This window comes from Cervus canadensis, chromosome 29, assembly GCF_019320065.1.
Source record: "Cervus canadensis isolate Bull #8, Minnesota chromosome 29, ASM1932006v1, whole genome shotgun sequence".
Lineage (NCBI taxonomy): Eukaryota > Metazoa > Chordata > Mammalia > Artiodactyla > Cervidae > Cervus > Cervus canadensis.
Window position 1 is genome coordinate 16,381,542 of NC_057414.1, and position 24,706 is coordinate 16,406,247.

At 43.9% G+C, this 24,706-nt stretch overlaps 1 protein-coding gene across 10 annotated transcripts in view; it reads left to right on the forward strand.

Annotated features, from left to right (window-relative positions):
* GAB2 (GRB2 associated binding protein 2) overlaps positions 1–24,706 on the forward strand; it is a 177,851-nt gene that overhangs the window by 123,284 nt on the left and 29,861 nt on the right. The gene's annotated exons all lie outside the window — the stretch shown is intronic.

The following is a 24,706-nucleotide window of genomic DNA, read 5'->3' on the forward strand; positions in this document are numbered from 1 at the left end:
GGAAAAACAATTCCAAGAATGAATATCAGGATTTCGTGTTATATATGTGGAGTTGGCTTTTTGTTTGTTTGGGGGGGGAGGTGTATGTGTGCGTGCGTGCGTGTGTGTATACACGCATGCACAAGCAACAGTAAGAACCCTGCCTTCTCTGGGAATCAAAACAGCCTTCAGTCCCCGAGCAGGGAGCAGAAAGCTGCTCTGAGCTGTGTTTACGAGCAGGCGGGGCCAAGACCTCACGTTTGTGGCTCCGTCATGGGCAGCTGTCCCTGACCAGATGTACCACACACAAAAAGAGCCAGCTCCGAGTGCAGAGCTTGGGTGAATTATTCATGGGCTCAGGAGTCATCCACTGCTCGGAAAGCCCCCACCCCTTCGAATCCTTTAAGCCGAGAGCTTCTCGTCCCCAGCGGTCCCCGCCTTCCTCTAATTCCATGGCCAGTGCAGGGCCTGCAGCGCCCCTCACTCTCACATGCACTCTGAAAGGCACACTGGCTGCCACTACTTATGTGCTCTAGATGTTGAGTAAGTATCTCTTTTAGGTGTCATCATCTCTCATGTGGAGATGATGCTCCCTCACCGAGGGGCTGGGGGGAAACTGGGGAAGTGCATAGGTGTGCAGTGTGAATGGTAGCTGCTTGTTTCTCTGCTTTCCATGTAGTGCTTTTGGTGAATGTGACGATTTTTATATCTGAAGGTCAAGATGAACAGGATATGATTTAAGTACCTGTTGCTTTTAGAGAACTTTACAGTCTATAGAAACACTTAACACAGTCTCCTTTGAGCATAAAGACACAAGAGAGGCAGGGCTGCTAGCATGATCCCTGTTGCTCAGTAAGGAAACTCAGGTTTAAAGGCACTGACATTCCCAAAAAAGCAGTGTTGCCAGGTCTAGAATCTTAAGAGTTTTAACTCCATCCTAGGACTGTGTGCTCTGGTTCCTTTTCATTGATCCAAATCTCTTTTCACAGACCTGGTTTTTTTTAATCAAACTTTAAACTTTTTGTTTTGTATTGAGATATGGCCAATTATCAATGTTGTGATAGTTTCAAGTGAACACAAACAGATTCAGCCTTATATATACATGTATCCATTCTCCTCCAAACCCCCCTCCCATCCAGACTGGTACATAACATTAAGTGGAGTTCCATGTGCTATACAGTAAGTCCCTGTTGGTTATCCATTTTAAATATAGCAGTCTGTACATGATCTTCCCAAAGTTCCTAACTATCCCTTCTCCTCCCCATCAACCGTAAGTTCATTTTCTGAGTCTCTTTCTGTTTTTAAGTAAGCTATTTTGTATCGTTTGTTTTCAGACTCCACAAAAAGGAATATCATATGATATTTTCCCTTCTCTGTCTGACCTACTTCACTCAGTCTGACAATCTTTAGGTCCATCCGTGTTTCAGCAGACAGCATTATTTCATGCTTTTTAATGGCCGAGTGATAGCGCATTGTACACATGTACCACAGCTTCTTTATCTGTTCCTCTGTTAGTGGCATACAGGTTGCTCCCATGTCTTGGCTATTGTAAACAGTCTGGTAGTGAACATTGGGGTGCATGTAATCTTTCAGATCATGGTTCTCTCCAGATATATGCCCAGGAGTGAGATTGCAGGGCCATATGGTAGCTCTATTTTTAGTTTTTTAAGGAATATATATACTGTTCTCTATAGTGGCTGTACCAACTTACATTCCCATCAGCAATGTAAGAGGATTCCCTTCTGTCCACACCCTCTCCAGCATTTGTTGTTTGTGGAATTTTTTGAGGATAGCCATTCTGACAGGTATGAGGTGACATGTCATTGTAGTTTTGATTTACATTTCTCAAATTACCAGTGAAGTTTAACATCTTTTCATGTGCCCATTGACCATTAGTATGCCCTCTTTGGAGAAATGTCTGTTCACATCTTCTGCCCATTTTTTGGAGTGGGTTGTTTGATGCTATTAAGGGTCATAACCTGTTTGTAAATTTTGGAGAATAATCCCTTGTTGGTCACATCATTTGCAAATATTTTCTCCCAGTCTTTGGATTGTCTTTTCATTTTGTTTATTTTTTCTTTGCTGTGCAGAAGCTTTTGAGTTTAAGTGGGTCCCACGTGTTTAGTTTTGTTTATTTCCATTTTTCTGGGAGATGGATTGAAAAAGATGTTATTGTGATTTATGTCAGAGAATGTTCTGCCTATGTTTTCCTCTAGGTGTTTTATAGTGTCAGGTTTCACATTTAGGTCTTTAACCCATTTTGAGCTTATTTTTGTGTATGGGGTTAAAGAATGATCTAATTTCATTTTTTTACATGTGGCTATCCAGTTTTCCCAGCACCTAATGTTGAAGAGACTATCTTTCCAACATTGAGTAGTCTTACATCCTTTGTCATAAATTACCGTACCATAGGTGTGTGAGCTTATTTCTGGGTTTTCTGTCCCATTCCATTGATTTATATTTATATTTTTTGCTGGTACCATACTGTTTTTATGACTGTAGCTTTGTAGTATAGTCTGAAGTCAGGCAGCCTGATTTGTCCAGCTCAATTTTTCTTTTTTGAGAATGCTTTGGCTATTCGAGATCCTTTGTGTCTCTGTACAGATTTTGAGATTTTTTTTTTTTGTTGTTCTAGTTCTGTGAAGAATACCATTGGCAATTTGATAGGTATTCCGTTGAATCTATACATTGCCTTGGGTAGTATCATCATTTTGGCAATAGTGATTCTTCTAATCCATGAACATGGTATATCTTTCCATCTGTATATGTTTTCTTCAGTTTCTTTCATTAGCATCTTATAGTTTTCAGAGTATAGGTCTTCTGCCTCCTTAAATAGGCTTATTCCTAGGTTTTTGTTTTTGTTTTTTTGATGTGATTGTAAATGGATTTGTTTCTTGCATTTCTGTTTCAGATTTTTTGTTGCTAGTGTGTAGAAATGCAACAGATTTCTGTATATTAATTTTGTAACCTGCAACTTCACCAAGTTCATTGATGAGTTCTAGTAGTTTTATGGTACATCTTTAGGATCTTCTATGTATAATATTATGTCATCTGCAAACAGTGGCAGTTTAACTTCTTTTCCAATTTGGATTCCCTTTACTTCTTTTTCTTCTCTGATTGCTGTAGCTAGGACTTCCAAAACTATGCCGAATAGAAGTGATAAGAGTGGGCATCCTTGTCTTGTTCCTGATCTTAGAGGGAATGCTTTCAGCTTTTCACCATTGAGTATGATGCTAGCTATAGGTTTGTCATATATGGCCTTTATTATGTTGAGGTATGTACCCTCTATGTCCACTTTCTGGAGAGTTTTTATCATAAATGGTGCTGAATTTTGTCAGAAGCTTTTTCTGTGTCTGTTGAGATGATCATATGATTTTTATTCTTGAATTTGTTAATGTGGTGTATCACAATGATTGATTTACGTATGTTGAAAAATCCTTGCATACCTGGGATGATCCCAGTTGATCATGGTGTATGATCTTTATAATGTATTGGTTGATACAGATTGCTAGTATTTTGTTGAGGATTTTTGCATCTATGTTCATCAGTGATATTGGCCTCGAAGACCTGTTTATTGTGGCTGTTTGTAAATCACAAATAGCCCGCAAGGAAGAGAAGCAAGAAGTTGATCTATCATTGAGAGCTATACATATGCAAAGTGCTATCTATGCACTAATATTAATCTCAAAGGGCTAAGTTAGCAAGACAACATGATCCGTCTCAAAGTAGCCAACAAACTACTGTGAACTAAAGCTCAGGGAGTTTAGGTCACCAGAGCCCCATTTGCAACTCTTGAAGATTTTGAAATAAGGCCAGAGCCTCCTCCATATCCTGTTTCTTATTGTAGCTTTTTCCCTTCTTAAACTCCCTGGCAGGAATTTCAGGACAGTTGCATTACTAACTCTATGGAAAGATGACCTTCCAGCCAACTCTTCTTTATCTGTTGTTACTAAAATTTTGGGTGAGACTACCCTGCTTTAAGTATTTTGTAAATATTTGAAAAGTGAAAGTGTTAATCGCTCAGTTGTATCTGACTCTTTGTGACCCCACGGACTGTAGCCTGCCAGGCTCCTCTGTCCATGGAATTCTCCAGGCAAGAATACTGGAGTGGGTTGCAATTCCCTTCTCCAGGGGATCTTCCCGACCAAGGGATCGAACCTGGGCCTCCTGCATTGCAGGCAGGGCCTGCAGTGGCCCTGAGCTACTAGGGAATCCCATAAAATATGGAAACACTTCACAAATTTGTGTGTTATCCTTGCACATGGGGCCATAAACTTCTAGTAATACATGAGTTTTCCCAGTAACTCAACAGCAGAATTATTTTAAGTCCTGGTTCCCTCTGAGATGAAATGATACCCATCAATATGCTTTTGGGAAAGTTTTCAGCCTCCAGTGGAGGAATATTATCAGGGTCTTCAAACAGCTCCTTCCTCTCCAGAGAGAATGATTAGTGCGTGAAAGATCAGGCCCCCTTATTCCAGCTGGACTTCTCACAGCAGGGAGGGCTGTGATGGAGTCAGGCAGTCCACTCAGATGCCTTCTGGTGACCTTGGTCCTTCCCCCTCACACAGGGAGTGGTGCCAAGGGAGAAGCAGGGGTTAGAGGGAAAAGCTGGGAGTAGACGAGGCTGGGGAGGAAAGAAGCCTTTCTTGGAGACCTCACCCTTTCTGTCATTTATGGGAGGACCTTTTCCTGCCTTGTTCCCTCCCGTACCTTTTGTATTTTGCCTTTTTAAACTGAGTTCAGATCTCTCACTCCTCTGGGGGACCTTTGTGGGAAGCTTAGAGCAAATGTGGGAGGTGGTAGGCAGCTTCCCCCCCAGGCTGACACAGATCCCTTGAGGAACGAAGATCAGAGTGAAGACTGACCCAGGCCCCAGCCCAGAGGCGGAGGCAGATGTCTGAATCACCCACCCTTTTTTTCCAGAGACAATGAGGAAAATAAACATCCAGACCAGTTTCCAGCCAGATCTGAAGTCCTCATGCCTTATTTTGAAAAAGAAAATGTTATTCTAAATAACCCTGAAATATCAGACTTTCCTCGATTTTTTGTTTGTTTGTTGTCCACAGCTGGGTCTGGTCACCCTGAGAGTAGGCTCTAAGCTGGGACATGAACTCCATAAAATCCACACAGACACTTTTGCATTGTCCTGGAACAGGCTTCAGCCCTGACCTGCAGCAAAGTCCAGACCCTCTGGAGGAGGAAAGGGAGTCGGGGAGAAACCTGACCCTCTTCCCTTCCTTCTAAGCCTTGATCCTCCTTCCTGCTTTCCCTTGTGTACCAGAGACTCCCCCTCAGCACCCCAGCCAGCCAGCTTAGACTCAGTCTAGTGTTACCTGCCAAACCCACAGACTGTTAGAAATGAGAGCGCCTCACCCCAGCTCCTCAACACCAGAAGCTTTGGATAACTTCCAGACATCCCATGAGATGCTCCCCCCTTTCCTGTTCTTTGAATATTTCTAATTATCTCTAGTGAAGGAGGGTAATAAATTATTGTGGAATTGGTCCCAGACCAGACTCCAAAGCCCAGCGTAACTCTAATTTTTGGCTAAAGGTAGAATTAGGACTTTGAATTTAGTGGTAAGGTCACCTTGGACCTCTGAAGCTCTTGGTTATGGTTAAAACAGCCAGCTATGTAGAGTTCTGCCCAGGATTTTGAACTCTGCAAAATCAGTAGGTATGGTCATCTTTCTCTGGGATCTGAATTGGGAGTCAATGTCCTGGTTTTTAATTTCAGCTTTGTTATTGAATTCAGTGTGTAGCTCTTGGTTTCTTCAGCAGTAATCTAGGAGCTTGGGGACCAGTGATTTTCAAACTTTTTTTTTTTTTGCAATGCTTGTTAACTAAATCTTACATGAACACAATATGTGAAACAGGCGAGAAGGAGCTGTTCTAAATGTCGCAGGGGGGTGGAGTCAAGCACTGTCAGCTGGCGTTGGACCCAGATGGCCTGCCCCTCCTTCTCGCCCTTGGTGGCCTGGGAAGGCTGGAACACAGTGCAAAAATATTGGTCTGCAGCAGATATTGCCAAACAAGGTCCCACAGACCAGTGCTGAGCTGTGAAAAATGTCCTCAGTCCACAACAAAAACAAAAAACATAATGAGGATGTAGTCAGCTTTCATAAGACTAAATGTAGTCAGATTTTATAACTTCCCTTTATTCAGAGAGTCTCTTCTTATGGCTGTGCATGTTTGTTAAAGTGTCCTTGTGTTTGTGTGTGTGTGAAACGACAGTCACAGTAAATAATAGTTTTTCCATATTCAGCACAATAAAAAATTGTGAACCCTGTGTGTCAGTTTTTAAAGTGCACAAACAAACCAACAGAGAGGCAGTGTTTTCACTCCTCCATAAGATGGAGAAGTCTGGGAAGCAGTGATCTAGGGGTTACATGGTGTCAGAATCACCCAATTCCCAGCCTCTGCTTCTGTACTCGTGGCCAGAGGCCTTTGGACTCCGCCTTCCCAATGAGGCCCACCCTGCATCCCAGCCTGGAGTCAGGGCTTTGGGATTCTTCATCCTTTTTGTTCAGTTCTGACCTTCATTTTGCATGAGAACTAAGGTCAGCCCTGGGACTTTGTCTGCTTTTCCTATTCTTGAGTCGTTTGCTGTTAACCTGACTGTCATCTCGAATTTCCACCTGGGACTGCACCTTCTCCCACTTTTATTTAGCCCCTCTCTTACCCAAACCAGTAAGCCAGTGGCTGGAGCCCCACTGCCCGGCGGCTGACTTCCAGGTGGCCAGTGGTCTGTCTGCCTGAGTTTCTGAAGAAAATCCGCTTCTGCTTTCCCTAAACATGCTTCCTCCTCCTCTTGGCCTCTGCAGCCCACATGGCTGGGTGATACCAGTTTCTGTTTCTATGTTCACTCACTCAGCACCCTGAGTACCTGTTCTGGGGTCACGTTCTAGGGTCATGTGCCAGAGAAGAGCTTAAGCCATGATCTCGCTCTCAGCGACCTCAGGAGCTTTATCAAGTCCTCTAGCTTATGTTCTTTCTGCCAAACTGCCCCTGGAGCCCTTCTTAGTGACTGCCTGCCTCTTCTGTGTATAGTACCACAGTCCGGGGTACTCTGAGGCCCTCAGTCTTCACCAGGATTTGCCTGCCTTTAACAGAACTGTGCCTTGGCTATATGCCAGAATATGGCTAACATATTAAAAAAAAAAAATTGAGGTTAACCTCAAGTGTGAAAAGAAAAAGTTTTTTCAAACTTCTGAGTTTAATTTTAATATCAAGCCCCTATCTGGCTCATGATAGAAATTGAAGTTTTAATCAACTTAGGTTAAAACCCATCAATACAGGATTTTCTCAGTTACTTCAGGTTTCTCTCTTACCCCCCCCCACATAAATAGAAATAAATAACAGATATTTATTTTTCCATCTCTTTATTGAAGTATAATTAACAAAGCTGTATATATTTGAAGTGTACATCGTGAATATTTGATATATGCAAACATTGTAAAATGATTACCACAGTCAGGGTAATTAACGCATCGACCACCTCGAAGTTCAGGTTTCTCTTGCTTTCTCTGTGGGCTGCATATTCAAGTTCCAAGAGCTTAGGGAACTGAAATTCATCCGCCGAGGCTGGAGCACAGAGTCCGGGAACGAGGGGAGGCTGAGAGAGACCCGAGGGTGAGAACAGGACCCTTCTGTCTTCCTGTCACCGCATTAGTAGAGACACAGAGTAGCTGACCAGTGATGATTCAAATGAATGATTTAGTTATAGTGTTTGGTTATAACTTTGTAAATAGTTATAATTATATAAAATGACAGTTTGAAAATTACAGCTTACATCCAAACATTGTTGTTCTGAGAAATTCCCTGCTGGGATGAGGGGTGGGGGGAACGAAAAGAAGCTTCAAGAAATGCTAACCTTATTAACAGGACATAGCGTCTAAAATTCCGTATGTTGAAACAGTGGTATACAATGAAAAAGAACAACCAAAAGTGAAAAATTCAAAATGGATGATGTTCTAACTAATCTGAAAAGACAGGCTATGCCAATGACCTGAACTTTGTTTTACATATCTATCACTTATTTATTGTTTGCTTTTTTTTCCCACCTCCTCACTCCTTTTGTGGATGTGGTCAGTGGACAAATTCTTCATAACTTGTGAATCATAATAGTGAAAACACTCAGCCAAGACAGAGAAGGGAGTAGATTTCATAGACTGAGAAAATTCTAGAATATGAGCTCTTGAAGGGCCCTTAGAGGGTGTTTAGTTCCAGACTCCTCAGATGACAGTGTCTGGAGGTCAGGAAAGGGGAACTAATTTGCTCAAGATCATACAGCTAACTGGCAAGGTTAGAAGTGAAACCCAGGGGGTACTCTTTTGCCCCCTTCTGATGTCTATGTCAGAAGCTTTCTCTATCTCCTTTATACTTTAATAAAACTTCATTACACAAAAGCTCTGAGTGATCCAGCCTCATCTCTGGCCCCGGATTGAATTCGTCTCCTCCGGAGGCCAAGAATCCCGCGTCTTATCGTTCAGCAACAACCTTTCATCTTGGGGGCTCGTCCGGGATCCTTCAGGACAAGGTAAGGATGCTTGGAGCTCTAGTTCTTCGTTCTCCTAGCGAACACGTTTTCCGCTGTTCTTTACTAACTCTACGGTGTGCTTGTGTGAATGAATGAAACGCCCTGCGCGAAGCTAGTTAGGAGCCCTGCTCTGCGGTTCCTCGGCGACCTCATAAGTCTTATGGCAAAAACCTGTCGGGGGCTTATACCGACCTGCCAATGCCAAGAGGCACCCAATGTCTCCTTCGGGAACCGACCAGAAACGGGCAAAGCGTGTGGACCGAACTCTCCTTTCTCGGTCAAACTTTCGGTCTCTTTGACCATTTCATAACTCCTTGGGAATTAGAAGTACTAACCTAATCTATCGGATCATAGACTTTCAAGGGACTTGTAATCTATGTTGCTACTGTACTGTGGTCTAGGTCTCAAACTGGGATTGGTAGTCAGGAGGCGCCTAGCCTCGCTAGGCATGGAAAGTTCGGAAGCTAGACGGAGCTCTAACTCCAAGAGCATCTCTGAGGTTATCAATGGAAGGCATCCCATGGTGGACATCTCCACTTCAAGGAAAGGACTTTCTCCAAGTCTGCAAATACCTTCAACAATCGCATGTGATACATCTAACAACCTTAAGATGGACTGATGTAACTATGGACATAATGTGACTTTTCATTTTGATTTTAACTTGGTTTAATGACTATTTTGCCTTACATCTGTAACTGTATAATGGGGTTTTCTAACTGTCTAAAAGCTTTTAATTTACAAATAGTTGTCCAAGCTCCTATGAGTGCCACAGCCTCCTCCAACTATTACTTGGAGCCCCTGGATCAGACATCCTCACTATGAGGATTAGGAGAATATGTTGCCTCATCAATTTAGGGACAACGCCCCTTGTCAGCTCGGAAGCAGTTATGGAATGAGAACGACGCCCCTTTTCCCTAAGCAACATAATTCTCCTAAAAGAAAAGGGGGGAATGAGAGAGTCATTTCCTAGGCAGGTTGATAAGAAGTCTAGGGGTCCCCAAGGAGAGAGAGGTCTGGGATATTCAAGGAGGAAGAAAGGACAAACTTTTTTACTTTTTTTCCTCTACATTCCTTAGGATTATATAACAATAATGTATCCTGCTTGAGGACAGTCTTTGGATTAAACCCTCTGGCTAATTCTGTTATCTTAAAACATAAATTATGGGAGTAGGTCTGGTCTTTACAAGGATGTATCCTGCCTGAGGACGATCTTTGGATTAAAACTTCTGGCCAACTCTGTTATCTTAAAGTGTAAATTATGGGAGTAGGTCTGGTGAGGTCTTTACAACCTCCAGACATTCTTTGGATTCATTGGAGAGTATATAACTCCATTGCTAACACTAGCAAAGGGGGTACTCTTTTGCCCCCTTCTGATGTCTATGTCAGAAGCTTTCTCTATCTCCTTTATACTTTAATAAAACTTCATTACACAAAAAAAAAAAAAAAAAGAAATGAAACCCAGGCTTCACCTCTCACTTGTGTGATGCATATATATGTATATATGCATGTATGTGTGTGTATACATACATACACACCAGTTCAGAAGGTCATAGTAAAGAGCAAAGAGCACAGTTCTTGGAATCATAAATACATGAATCCACAACATTGATGAGTTCAGTCTTAACATGGTCTTGGACGAGTCAGTTTACTTTTTTGAGCCTCAATTTCTGCATTAGTACAATAGAAACAAGACATTCTTCACAAGACTGTAATAAAGATCATATAGTCAGTCACTCAGTCATGTCCAACTCTTTGCGACCCCATGGACTGCAGCACGCCAAGCCTCCCTGTCCATCAGCAACTCCCTGAAGCTTGCTCAAACTCATGTCCATCGAGTCAGTGATGCCATCCAACCATCTCATCCACTGTCGTCCCCTTCTCCTCCTGCCTTCAATCTTCCCAGCATCAGGGTCTTTTCCAGTGAAATCAGTTTTTCATGTCAGATAGCCAAAGTACTGGAGTTTCAGCTTCAGCATCAGTCCTTCCAATGAATATTCAGGTTTGATTTCCTTTAGGATGGACTGGTTGGATTTCCTTGCAGTCCAAGGGACTCTCAAGAGTCTTCTCCAACACCACAGTTCAAAAGCATCAATTCTTCAGCACTCAGCTTTCTTTATGGTCCAACTGTCACATCCATACATGACTACTGGAAAAACCATAGCTTTGACTAGACAGACCTTTGTTAGCAAAGTGATGTCTCTGCTTTTTAATATGCTATCTAGGTTGGTCATAGCTTTTCTTCCAAGGAGCAAGCATGTTTTAATCCATGGCTGCAGTCACCATCTGCAGTGATTTTGGAGCCCAAGAAAATAAAACCTGTCACTGTTTCCATTGTTTCCCCATCTATTTGCCATGAAATAATGGGACCAGATGCCATGATCTTCATTTTTTGAATGTTGAGTTTTAAACCAGCTTTTTCACTCTTCTCTTTCACTTTCATCAAGAGGCTCTTTAGTTCTTGTTCACTTTCTGCCATAAGGGTGGTATCACCTGCATATCTGAGATTATTAAAATTTTTCCTGGCAATCTTGATTCCAGCTTGTGCTTCATCCAACCCAGCATTTCGCATGATGTACTCTGCATATAAGTTAAATAAGCAGGGTGACAATATACAGCCTTGACGTACTCCTTCCCCAATTTGGAACCAGTCCATTATTCCATGTCCAGTTCTAACTGTTGCTTCCTGGCCTACATACAGATTTCTCAGGAGGCAGGTCAGGTGGTCTGGTATTCCCATCTCTAAGGATTACATAAGGTTATATAAGAATCCACTTAAAATCATATAGCATGGTGTTTGGTACATGATAGCATTGTATTATGCTCATGCTCAATCATCTCCAACTCTTTGAGATACCATGGCCTATAGCCCATGAGGCTCCTCTGTCCATGGGATTTCCCAGGCAAGAATACTGGAGTGCATTGCCATTTCCTTCTCCAGGGGATCTTCCTGACCCAGGGATCAAACCTGTGTCTCCTGTGTCTCCTACATTGGCAGGCAGATTCTTTACCACTAGTACCATCTGGGAAGCCATTGGTACATGATAAGTACACATTAAATATCTGTGGAGTATATAGCTAATAAATTGTTGCAGCCTTCTCTGTGATCTTCAAAGCAGCCCTTTGAATGTGTATAGCATGTTATTCTTTGTCATTGTTGTTGTTCAGTTGCTAAGTCATGTCCAACTCTTTGCAACCCCATGGACTGTGGCACACTAGATTCCCCTGTCCTTCACTATCTCCTGGAGTTTGATGGAAATTCATGTCCATCAAGTTGGTGTTGCCATCCAACCATCTCATCCTCTGCTGCCCCCTTCTCCTCCTGCCCCCAATCTTTCCCAGCATCAGGCTCTTTTCCAGTGAGTGAGCTCTTTGCATCAGGTGGCCAAAGTATTGGAGCCTCAGCTCTAGTATCAGTCCTTCAATGAATGTTCAAGGTTGATTTCCTTTAGGATTGACTGCTTTGACCTCCAAAGGACTCTCAAGAGTCTTATCTCCCCAAAACTGAAACATTCTAAATAACACTATCTCTGTTTTGCCTAAATTCAGAAACATTTTTACTGTGTGTTATTTATATGTTTACCATACAAACTTTGCGGACTTTCTTAATTTGAAATGCATTACACTTAAGTTTTATTGAGATGCTCAAAAACAAAGGTGTCTCTTTAAATGTACTACTATTAACAAAGAGAGATCTTAACCTAGCGCTTACCTTGTAGGAGGCAGTGTTCAAAGCATTTCACAGATCTTAGCTCATAATCTTACGAGGTGGATACCTATTACAATAAGTCTCCTGCATACAAGTGAGTTGTATTCTGAGAGCAGATTAGTAAGTCCAGTTTGTGCATAAATCCAACAAAGTTAACCTAGGGACCCAACTAACACAATTGGCTACATAGCACTGTACTGTAATAGGTCTATAATAGTTTTCACACAAATAATACATACCAGACCAACACAAAAATAAAACATTTTTAATCTTACAGTCCAGTACCTTGGAAAGTACAGTGCTTCAGTACAGCAGCTGACACACAGGGGCTGGCATCAAGTGAACAGGCAAGAAGAGTCCCTGACTAGGGGAGGCGGGAGATGGCAGAGCTGGAGGACCGTCAGCGGCAGGAGACGGAGGCCAGGCTGCATCACTCACGCCTGATGTTGATGGCACAGGTTCTGGTTCCTCGCTGGAGTCAATGCTATCAACCCTCTAGAGAAAACCAATACAGCAATGTCTGGGTAGTAGCTCTTTTTTCCTCATCATAGAGGACACGGTAGGGCTGGGGTGCATTCTGAACAGCTGCCACAGACCGGTCTGCGTTCGGGTCTTGTGCCTCAAAAACTGACCGTGCCTGCTCAGACAAGGGAAACCCCCTGCTATTTCCTGCACTGTGAATCCCTTCACTGATCCTTCTTGTCTCTCTGCATCCTTTCTCTGGACCTCCAGTTCCATCAGGTCTTCATTAATAAGCTGCTCGGGTTGCATGGCAAGGAGTTCAGTGAAGTCATCCTCTTGCAGACCTAGCTTGAAATGAAGCTGCTGTCCTGCTGGGCTCCGTACAGTAAAGCACCCCACTGGTAGAGGATGAGCTCACTCACAGCGTACACCAGACGGATGAACTAACTTACGTGATTGGACATACGAATGCATAGTCACATCTTCGACAGTTCACAGGTGGAAGGTTCATGTGTAGGGACCTTACTGTCTTAGTCCCACTTTACAGATGAAGAAACCGAGGCACAGAGAGGTTCAGTGACTTTCCCTGGTTCTTACAACTACTAAGTAAAGAACTTGCGATTCAAACACAGACAGCCTGGCTCCAGCATCCATGTTCTTAACAATTAATCCGTACCCTGAAATTTTAGATACAGTGCTCCTTGCTTCCTGATGTCACAGTACCTGTGTGGGGTCTTCAGCATGCACATGATGACCCGGGAAAGACTCACTGCTGTCTCTGCTCCTTCGTGATGACCTTCTCTGGCTTTGCCTTTGTGTCTTCTTTCCCTACATTCCTTTAAGGGAGTATCACACAGAGCTCTCGCTGCTTTTATTTTCAACCTAAGCCAGCTCTTCTTGATTGACCTAAACCGTATTTTCAGCTTTCTCTGAATCTAAGAGATACGTCCTCATGCCCACTAGAGTCCACATAACTGTAGACAGAGTTCAGAGGCCAGCTGTGGGGTTTGGTCATTGGTGGAGACATTTTCTCATCAGATTCCTCAGAGCAGTGGTCCTCTGGACAAAGGTACCAAGGAGATAATTCTCAGATGATTGTTCTCAGTAGAAAAGGTTTTGGCCTGGAGGACTGGTCTGTGGTTCTGGGTTTGTGGTTTACTTGCAGGATGAACCTGGGCCAACCAGATGTTCAGCAAACTCTTTTAGGCCCTGGGTTTGTTGGTTCCAGTTCTCCAAGAAGCCACTGTCAAGATGCATTTAGATGTGCGAGAGACTTACTGGGGGCAATGCCTGTGAAGGATGCTGGGAATGACCCTGAGAAAGGAAGAAAGCCCTCACTGGGCTGCAGGTCTGACACCAGTAATGGAGAGAAGGAAGGAAGGCGGATTAGAGTGCAGTGCAGATCTAAGACAGCTTCGGGCCGGTCACTGGAAAGTCTCAAGCCAAGGTTTCCCACTGGAGTCCCACTTCTCATAGGAACAGGCTGGTGTTCGTCCTCCTGCCATTCTTTGTCAGTGGATGAGAACAGCACAGGGGGAGTTAAGGAATGCAGAGGGCCAAGAGCTAGGGCTGTTAGAAAATAGCCCACCCACATCAGGAGATCTGAGAGGCGTGTTTTTATGGCCACCACATTGAAGCATCAGCGATGGCCTCACATGAGGTTAAATAGTAATAAGTGCTTTGATGAAAAGGAGACAGAGTAATGTGATAGGGAGTGACTGGAACTACCATGTGTAAAACAGATAGCTAGTAGAAAGCTACCGTATAGCACAGATAGGTCAGCTCAGCGCTCTGTGGTGGCCTGGAGGGGTGGGGAGGGGTGGGGGGAGACCCACAGAGGGGATATATATGTGTATGTGTGTATACACACACATATGTAGCTGATTTACTTCTGCATACAGCAGAAAGGAACACACGTTGTAAAGCAACTCTAACCCCCCTCCCCTGCCCCCCCAAGAAACACACAAGATCTCTGTACAGAAAATGACATCTGTGCATCTGTGATATGGAAGAAGAAGAAATGGTTAAGGATCAGGAAAAAAAAAAAACCTGGTGTTTTTCCCAAGTCTGGCAGTATAAATCAGTCACGTTATTCTCTTGTACCTTCTGATTCTGTATGCTGACCAGCAGCTAGCTAGCTTGTTTTTGCCCCAAGGTGTGCTAAAATGAAAATGAATTTGATTTCTTATAATTATATTCACAAGCTCTCCAAACTGGCTTTTCTTGTGGTTCTTTCTCTTGATTATTCCAAAGCATAAGTTTAAGATTCACTGGTCTTAGTTTCAACCCACTTCTGTATCCTTAGTGACAAACTTAAATTAGATACTGAGATTTTTGAGAGAGGACATGATTGTACAAACCAGACAGAGAATTACTAGTCTAGGGGCTGGCAGACTTTCTCTCAAGGGCCAGATAGTCAATATTTTAGGCTTTACACCTGTATGTTCTTTGTCACAAGTACTCCACTTTGCATAATAAGCAGCCATAAACAATATGTACATGAATAGGGGTAAAACTTTTATTTATAAAGTCGGGCAGTGGACCAGATTTGACTTATGGGCCTTAGTTTGCCAACTCCTGTTCTAGTTTGATAATAATATGCCTTGGCAAGCCTGCTCAGATCCATGTACATATGGTCGTAGTGTGCAGGCCCTCCTGGGGATGTTAAAAAAACAACTCTCCCTGTTGGATCCCAGTGGGGAAAGAAGGAGGATTGCTGAGGCATCAAGACACAAGAGTGGAAGATGAGTAGGGAAGCTCAAGATACGAAGCCAGGAAATTGTTATGACCCCAGGACTGGAGGCCATGGCTGAGGAAGCGCTGCTGGCTGGAAGCTGAGTCCTGCCAGGCTCTCTGCCTGCTGTCCTCTACCACCGCTCGAAGGCCAGAGGATCCATTTGCATCCTTCAGTCCAGTGCTGCCTCTGTAACCAAACCCTGAAGGTCTGCACACGCAGTTCACACCCCAGGTGACCCCCGATGGCGTGTTGAGGGAGAAGCCCCCTTTGTGGAGCACTGACCCACAGGCCCTGGGGCACCTCTGGAGGCCCTGGGACGCCCTACAGGTAGCTGTCAGTCCAATTCTACCCGTTAGGACATAGATTCAGGTGCCGTTCCTAGGTTCCACAGCAAAACCAGCTGAGAGTCCAGTTTCAGAACCCACGCTCCCTTCCCTGAACCACGCTGCCTCTCCTGAAGGCACAGTGCTGGGGCAAGTCATGCTGTGGATCTGAGAATTCCCTCGGCAAGCCGGAGCGCTTAGAATCCCAGCCTCCCTATGCAGACTTGAGCAGTTCCAGGAATTGTTCTTGTGATTGTTGCCCCTGGTAATGATTTTTGATAAACTCCCATTATTAGCGTCTGACACTCATGGTTCATGCTGGTGGCCAGTTGTCTCTTAGTGAAAGCCACTGTCAGAGAAAGGGGAAACTTGCCTCTTGTGGAGTTGGTTAGTTTAAAAATACAGTGATACGGTTTCAGTATTTCAATGGAAAGGTCACAAAGGTCAAATGCATCATTGACGTGTGAGCTTATGGTGCCCACTAGATGGATTGATTCCCATGGGAATACTAATGGGTTCCCAAAGTTCCTTGGGGAAAGGGAGGGGTGCTGCCCTGAGTATAAATTTGTTCTTCCCAACTGCAGTATAAACTCATAGAGCAAGGACCACTCTTTTTGATAGGCCTGTAGCTCTTAGCAGAGTTCCCACAATCAGTCCTCATGACCCTAAGTAAACAACAAGAGTGCTTCATTCCATTTATGGATTGACTTTGTGGGGGAACCACCGTTTCTCCAACTGTAAGTGAGAGATTTGGGGATGAGGCGGGGAACACAGTCAATAGTCAACCAAAGCCCCGCCTCAAAGACTCAGGAGTTAGGTCTGTCATAACTGAGATGCGCCGTCCACATGGCAGGTAAGATGAGAAGGCAGCTCGTGACCTGATCTGTCTGACGTGAACAGGACTGTGCATGCGTGCCTAAATATAGACCAGCTGTCCCAAACCAGAAACACACCGCTCAGACAGCCTCGCTAAGTGATAACAGTTCCTGCCACCCTGAACAGCAGCTGATGTGCGGATCCTGGAGCTCTCCATTCATTCTTCTGACCCAAAAAGGGTAGTTTCCGGCAACAGTTACTGCCCTGATGTGTTTATTGAGCCCTTTGTTCTGATCTGGACGTTGAGTAGGCACACAGTGTTGTGCTGAACACCGTCAGAGAAAACAGTCTAGGTCCTGAGTTCTAACAGCTCCCAGCCTCAGTTTTGAACAAGAGATTTGTGAATTCCCAACATGAAAGGCAAAATGAAGCACTACCAAAGATTTAGAGGAAGGCATGATTGGCTCTCACCAGAGACCTTCCAGAAAGCATGGCATTTGCTGTGGACCTCAGGTTCCCATCTCTGACATGAGATGCCCCTTATGTAAGGGTGTGTGCCCAGAGACTGGCTGCAGTGAGCTGCAGCCACTCACTGCCTTTGCCCTGTGCCCTTCACAGGATCGATTTCTGCTAAAGTAGACCGAGAGATCATGTCCACCAAGGTCAGGGCACTCGGGCTTGGCTCTTGGATCTCCGGGACGGTGTTCTTTCCCAGATCCTTCCTCAGAAGTGGCGGCGGGGGAAGCCTGGCCCCTGAAAGGTCTCACAGGATCCCCTCTCTCTGCATCCTCTTTTCTCTTCCTCCGCTTTATAGTTTTTATAAACATTACGAGCCTTATACTTTTGAACTTGGGGAATTATTTATACTAGTCTTCAGTAGTTTGATCCAGCAAATGTTTACTTTCCATGCAAATATGAGTAACATAAACTCATGACAAAACAGCAATTCTGCTATCCAGTGTCTTGGTCATCAGATCTCCTAACTTGATTCTGCCCTGCCCCCCCCCCCCATTATAGAGAATATATCTTTATTCACATGGATACATCTTTCCACTGGTACTGCAGAAGAACCCCTGAGCTACAGGAGCTAAGTTTTAATTCCAGAGTTTACATCTGACCCCTTGTGTGTCCTTGGACAAGTAGCCTCACCTTTCTGGACTATAGTTTCTCCAATTGTAAATGAGAAATTTGGGGGTGAGTGAGGAGGACAGTGATGATAAATGAATGACTAGACACCAGGATCCCTTCCAATTGCCATGTTATGGGAGTTACTGTGTTTGACCATAAATGTATGAATAACTTCTCTTTATAATGATGTCCGCAAGAGGATTCTGAGGATTACTCCTTCTTAAATAACTTTGGGCTTGTGATTGTGAGTTAAAATGACCTGGATCTGTTGATCCAATTTTGCCATCCTGTCAACAGGATGTTTTTATTTCCTTTTTTTTTTTTAATATTTACTTATTTATTTGGCTGCACCAGGTCTTAATTGCAGCATACAGGATCTTTCCTTGTGCCACACAAACTCTTAGTTGCAGCATGCAGCCTGTTATTTGTGGCTCGTGGGATCTAGTTTCCTGACTAGAGATTAGAGATTGAACCCAGGCCCCCTGCATTGGGAGCACAGAGTCTTAGCCACTAGACCACTAGAGAAGTCCAAGGCTTTCATTTTTAGAACTCACCACCTCTCTGATTCTTGCTTTTCATTTAGCTTTCTCCAGGGATCACTCATCCCATAAAATCCTACACCACTGTTTGCAAAATTCTTTCATTAGTCATCTTCTCCCAGGTAGGAACCCTCAGCATCTTACCACTTTTCTACTTCTAGGGACAAATGATATAATGTAACAAGTAGCAACAACCATTTACTTAGTATTTAATAGTTACTATTTACTCACATTTTATCTCATTGGATCCTTCAAAGGACCCTGTAAAGTGTTCAGTTCTCTTTGGCATTTGATAGCGTGGGAGAGGAGGTGCAGAGAGATTAAAAGTTTTGTCCAAGGCCCTGCGGCAAAGTCGTCTGAGAATGTGGACTCCCACGTTTCTGACCCACTTCAGCCTCTTTCTGTTGCTTGCCCGTTCCTTTAGAATTGCCCGTGAACAGATGATAAGGAGGGCCAGGAAGAATGTGGATGGTTTCCAATTTGGAAGTTTGATGATACCAAGAAAGATTTGGGGAAGAATTTGTTCTTTCATTTGGCTTTCAGAGCTTGCCTTGCCCTTGATTTTTCAGTCAACCCTAAGGCTTCTGCCCCTGCCCCAGAATTAAGAACCAGAGATTATTAAAAAATCAAGCCACTGGTTCTGAATCTAAATCTCTGTGTAAATATAACTCATTAGATCTTACATGGGGCAGCTCTCTGAAGTTTCCCAAAGATGACTTTGATGTGAATCCCTCATCTAATCCAAGTCCTTGCTTTTATAAACAGAGAAAACAGGGCTCAGAAAGGTGAAATGGCGTTCTGAAGCCCAGTCCACCAACTGGGGACAGAGCTGGGCCTCGACCCTCCTTCTGCTGTTTGACTCTGCCTCCCATAAAGCTAATAACCATTCACCACATAAGGATTGTGTAGGAATTCTTCTCTCTCCATGGTTGAAAAGAATTGATTTTGAAGACAAAGCGATCTAATTTAGATCGAGGCTCTGCCGCTTTCTAGGTCTGTGACCCAGAACTCATTATTAACGTCTCTGCACTTCAATTTCTCCATTCCCCCCATAAAACAAAACAAACAAAAACAATGGCAGAAATAATATCTACTTCACAGGGTAGACTAGAGACGCATAGCAGGTGCTTGCTAGATGGCAGCTGTAATTATAGTCAATATAGACGTTTTGTTCTTATTACTTTCACCTATAACATCTGTACCAGGTATAATTGTGACTTGGAAAGCGATTCCATACCTCTTGGCCAATGTCAAGGTCTCAACCACTTCCATGTGTACCCTAGGAATAGATGGAGTAAGAATAGTGGATTGCTCTGCTAAATACTTTGCATACTTGGCCTCCAATCCTTGAAGCAGCCCTGCAAACTATGTGTTCTCCCTGATGAACAAGTGAGGTTCCGAGAGGTTTATGTAACCTGTCCAAGGCCAGAGCCAGGAGTGAGCTCGGCCACGGTTTGAGTCCAGCCTGGGCTCCAGCATAAGCTTTGGTCTACCGTTTTATGGGTTCTGAGACCCACTAAGGCTTGGGGTGAGGGTTTGGGAGGGGGGATAAAGATTAAAAGGGCATTGAGATAAGGGAACCAGTCATTATTTGGCCAGTCATCTTTTCCAGAAACTCTCGCCAACCGCCCCTTTCCTGCTCCTGTTATCACTAGCCAGTGGATGGCTGGGCTGGGCTGGGCTGGGCTCCTCTGCTGAAATCCTTCAGAGCTTTCCTGTTCTAGAGTTTTGCAAGAAAGTGGGAGGAGTGTTTTTATGCTGGGCAGGCTTCCCATGAGTGATTGTGGAAAGGAAGGGGAGTGATTTTGTAGGGCCCTAAAAAGAAGCCAGGAAGACGAGGAAAAAATAAAACCCTGTTGAAAAGAAAACAAATTGACTCAGGCGTTTTCTGACATTATCTTTCGTCTAGACTTGGAGATCGAAGCTCAGGCCAGAAGTCTGGAAATGCCCATTTTCTTCTTGCTGTGTAACTGACCTTCCTAATGACCCAAGACACATCATTACAACTGCCTGATAGCCACACACCAAAAACAGCCCAGCCACGTATTGTCTGATGTTTTCCTTTATTTTTAGCAGTCTTTCCTTTCCTCAGGAGGTACCCAGGCAATAAAAACAAATCTTAAGCGAACATTTTATATGAGTGCTTAGACTTGTTTTCACAAGCTTATCTCATTTGCCCTTTACAAAGCAGCCCAGTGAGATAGGTAGGCAGCCCAGGGTTTATCCTCCCAACCTCACAAGTAAGCAGCCAGAGCTCAGAGGCCTGTCCACGATCTCATAAAGGCAGAGTTGGAACCGGGTCCCTGGTCTCCTGACTCCTGTCGCATGCACGAGGCCCATACACTGTGAGGTGGAATTCCAACCTGCTTGAGGCTTTTCACCCCAAACCATAAATTTTAGCTTTTTGCTTACCTGAGCTGCCCACTGCCTTGCTATGACTGTGGGGTGAGACCCTCTACAGTGGGGTTGGAGGAGATATAGGGAACTGAAGGTAGGAAGCAGGGAATGTCTTTTTCTCAAGGGAGTTTAGCAAGGGCTTGGTATTTACTGAGTGTTCAGTTTTCAGAGAGGAAATAAAAACTAAAGGTCACATGAGTTTAACTGGATGACTGTTAATCTCTTGCATATATTTTACACTGCACACTTTGCAAAGGGCTTATGCCTGTGTGTGAGTTTAATTCACATACTATATATCACTCAAAGTATACAAGTCAGTGGTTTTAGTATATTCACAGGATTGTGCAACCATCATCACAATCTAATTTAGGAACATTTTTATGACCCCAAAAAGAAACTTTGTCCCCATTAGCAGTCACTTCCTATTCCCATCATCACCCCAGCCTTAAGCAACTACTAATCTATTTTCTGTCTCTGAATATTTACCAATTCTAACATTTTATACAAGTGGAAACTAGCTTCTTTTCACTTAGCACAATGCTTTCAAGGTTTATTCATTTTGTAACATGTATTTGTACTTTTTTCTTTCTACTGCTGAATAATAATCCATTATGTGTGATATGCCACTTTCTCTCTATATATCCATCAGCTTATAGGCACTTGGATTGTTTCCACTTTGGCTATAATAAGTAAAGCTGCTGTGAAAATTTGTTTACGGGTTTTTCTGTGGACGTATGTTTCCATTACTCCTAGGTATATACCTACAAGTGGAATTGCTGGGTCATGTGGTGATTCTGTGTTTAACTTTTTGAGGAACTGTCGACTGTGTGTTTATAAATTTACTGAGATATATTTCCTATATTGGGCTTTTTGGTGGCTCAGTGGTAAAGAATCTGCCTGCCAGTGCAGGACATGCAGATTCGATCCCTGAGTCAGGAAGATCCCCTGGAGAAGGGGATGGCTTCCCAGTTTTCTTGCCTGGGAAATTCCATGGACAGAGGAGCCTGGCAGGCTACAGTCCACGGGTCACAAAAGAGTTGGACATGGCTTAGCTTCTAAGCAACAATTTCTCGTACCATAAAAGTCATCGATTTAAAGTATACAGTTCAGTGGTTTTAGTATTTCCTAGGGTTGTGCAACCATCACCACAGTCTAATTTTAGAAAATTTTCATCAGCCTCAAAAAGAAACACCATTCTCATTAGCAGTCACTTTCCATTCCTGCTTACCAACCCACCCCCTTCCCAGGCAACCACTAGTTTACTTGCTGTCTTTGAATTTTCCTATTCTAGACATTTTGCATAAACAAAGTCATGTGATCCATAGTCTCTTGTCACTAGTTTCTTTCACTTAGCACAGTGTTTTGGGGGTTCATCCATATTATGGCATATTGTTAGTATTTCACTCATTTATGTGACTGAATAATGTTCCCTTGTATGAATATCCCACATTTTGTTTATCCAGCCTCTACCTCTGTCATCCCATTGTGTTCTGCCTGTGTGTCTTTGTCTCTGTTTTCTTATAAGGACTCCAGTCACTGGAGTAAGGCCCACACTAACCCCATGTAACTTCATTTTAATTCATTATATCTGCAAAGACCCTACTTTCAAATAAGGTCACATTCTGAGGTTCCATGAGTTTTGGAGGGGACACTGTTGAACCCATTAAGACACCAAGGAGTAATCACATGAATTCAGATAGAAGTCTTTTAAAGGTAGGATTTTTGGCAAGGTTTCATGCCAAAACAGCTTTGGAAGAACTGTCCTGGGGCTGTAGACCATTATGGAGCTAACTGGTTTCATAGACGTGGCTTTATGTCAGAAGAGTGGAATTGCAAGTGTCTCTGGGCCCAACTCATCCTAATCCCTACTCCATCTTATTATCAGACCTCGAAAACCTCTCTGATTTTGACCACAAGAAACAAGCATGAATGGACTTTTGTGCCAGAGAAAATTGTTTTATTCATTCAACACGTACGTAATAAATACCCACTATGTGCTGGGACTGTTCTAGGCACCAGAGATAATAGAGGAGACTGGAACACATTTTGAGTACCTACAACTTGCGGCATTTCTCTGACCCTTTCTGCGTTTCATCCTTACAGCCACCCTCTGGCGATTTGTAAATAAGGAACTGAGACTAGGGTGAAATGATTTCTCCTTCTCTGTGACTAAACAGACTGCATCGCTTTTGAATCCCCAGCCTGAGCTGGAGGCACTGAGGCTGGGTCAGTCTTCCTTTGAATGCTTGACCCACAACATAGGGGACATGAAGAAGGAATTGGGTGACAAGGCAGGATAAGTTGGTTGTCACAAAATGGCTATTCTTGTCAGTTTGAGGAACCTGGTCTTTATTCTGAAGGGAATGAGGAGTCACGGATGGTATTGAGGGGGGTTGACTTATTATGCTATGTACTTCAGACATTTAATCAACACATGATTGTGGAGTTGTGTCATAGACGGGGCTTCATTCTAGGGATAAAATTGTTACAAAAGGGACAGTATCTCTGCCCTCACTGAGTTTATAGCCTAATATATGGAGTGATACAGACGAGGTTGGTATTCTCCTGAAATTCTGTTTGAAACACAAGAAAGTACAAGTGAGAAGCACAGTTGAAGAAATAAACAGGAAAGTGGTTTTAAGAAGAGAGAGTTTGTAAGTCATCCTGAGGATCGCAGGGATCCATTGTTGCATTTTAAGCAGGGCAGGGGCATAATGACATGAGGTGGTCATTGAGAAACAGGGAAGGGTGATAGATAATGCCTGGGTTTCTGTCTCGGAGAACTGACAGGATGGCGGTGTTGATGTGCTTCACTGAGATACAGAATGCAGGAGGAGCTCCACTGAGATTGTGGAGTTTGACCTGCTTGTGGGACAGCTGAATGGAGGTGCCTGGCAGTTTGGGGGGCTGGCGGGGAGGAAGGGGCGGGAAGCAATTATAGGACAGAGAGCTCAGGAGAGAGAACCGAGCCAGCGATTAAGATTTGTGAGTTGTCGTCAGATAGCAGAAGCTGTGAGAGCGGACAGGATACCCTGGAGAGTCTCCAGAGGGAGAGTGAGGTCACAGGAGGGTGTGGGCAGAGCACTGAGAAAAGCGGCCCTGGAAGGGCTGGTCGGGGAGGGGAGTGCAGAAGATCACGGACAGCGTAGGATGCCCCCAGAGGCTGCCCTGGCACCTCCCCTGGCGCTGGGCCTTCTCCTCTCCTGGGTTGTCAAGCCTCTCCTCTGCCATCAGAGAGCTCATCTCGCACATCTAATGGAGTAACGAAGCCATTGATTCTGTTAACAGACATCCAGTTCACAAGACCTGTAATGGGCATTCACTTTGGAGGTCGACAGAGCTGTTGATGGGACAGTTTTTCCCCAGAGGCCCGTGGCGTTTCCTGCTATATGCTGGCATTAGCTGTCCTGTCCAGCATCAGAAAAGACTGGAGTCATTAATGCTGTAGAGCTGGTGATCCCGCCCTGGGCCATGAGAAGGGTGCTAAAACAGGTCAGATAACAGGGGGTAGAAAGAGAACTAAGTCCCCTCTGAAGTGTTCACTAGCCCTAGAAAGCAAAGCCCCTATCATCACCACTAAAACCTCAACCCCCACTGGCCATCACACTGCCAGAAATGACATCTTTAACCTTTCTTTTGAACAAAAAGTTTTGCTGGTGGAATTACTGTATGCTGAATACATTTTTTTTTTTTTTTGCTTATTCTGCAAAGACAGACTCAGAACTTGTCCTATGTACCTGGGCTTTATTAGGTAAATGCTGGCACTGAAGAGGTAACATCACCAGTCACTGCTTTTAGACACCCATGGGCCAGGCAAGGAAGCAGGGTGACAGTAGATATAATGAAGCGTGGGCCACATGCTGTTCGCACCCAGAACAATGACCAAGTCCAGGAGGGTTTCAGGGAGAATATGATATCCGTGTAGGGTCTTAAAAGTCTGCCTGTGAACGCCAAAGGAGTAAAATCCACGCGGAAGGAACAGCCCAAACCAAAATAAAGAATCATAAAAGGGGCTGGTGTGTCCATGGACTGATGAAGCTTCCATATGCCTGGGGTATGGGAGGAGGAAAGCAGGAAATA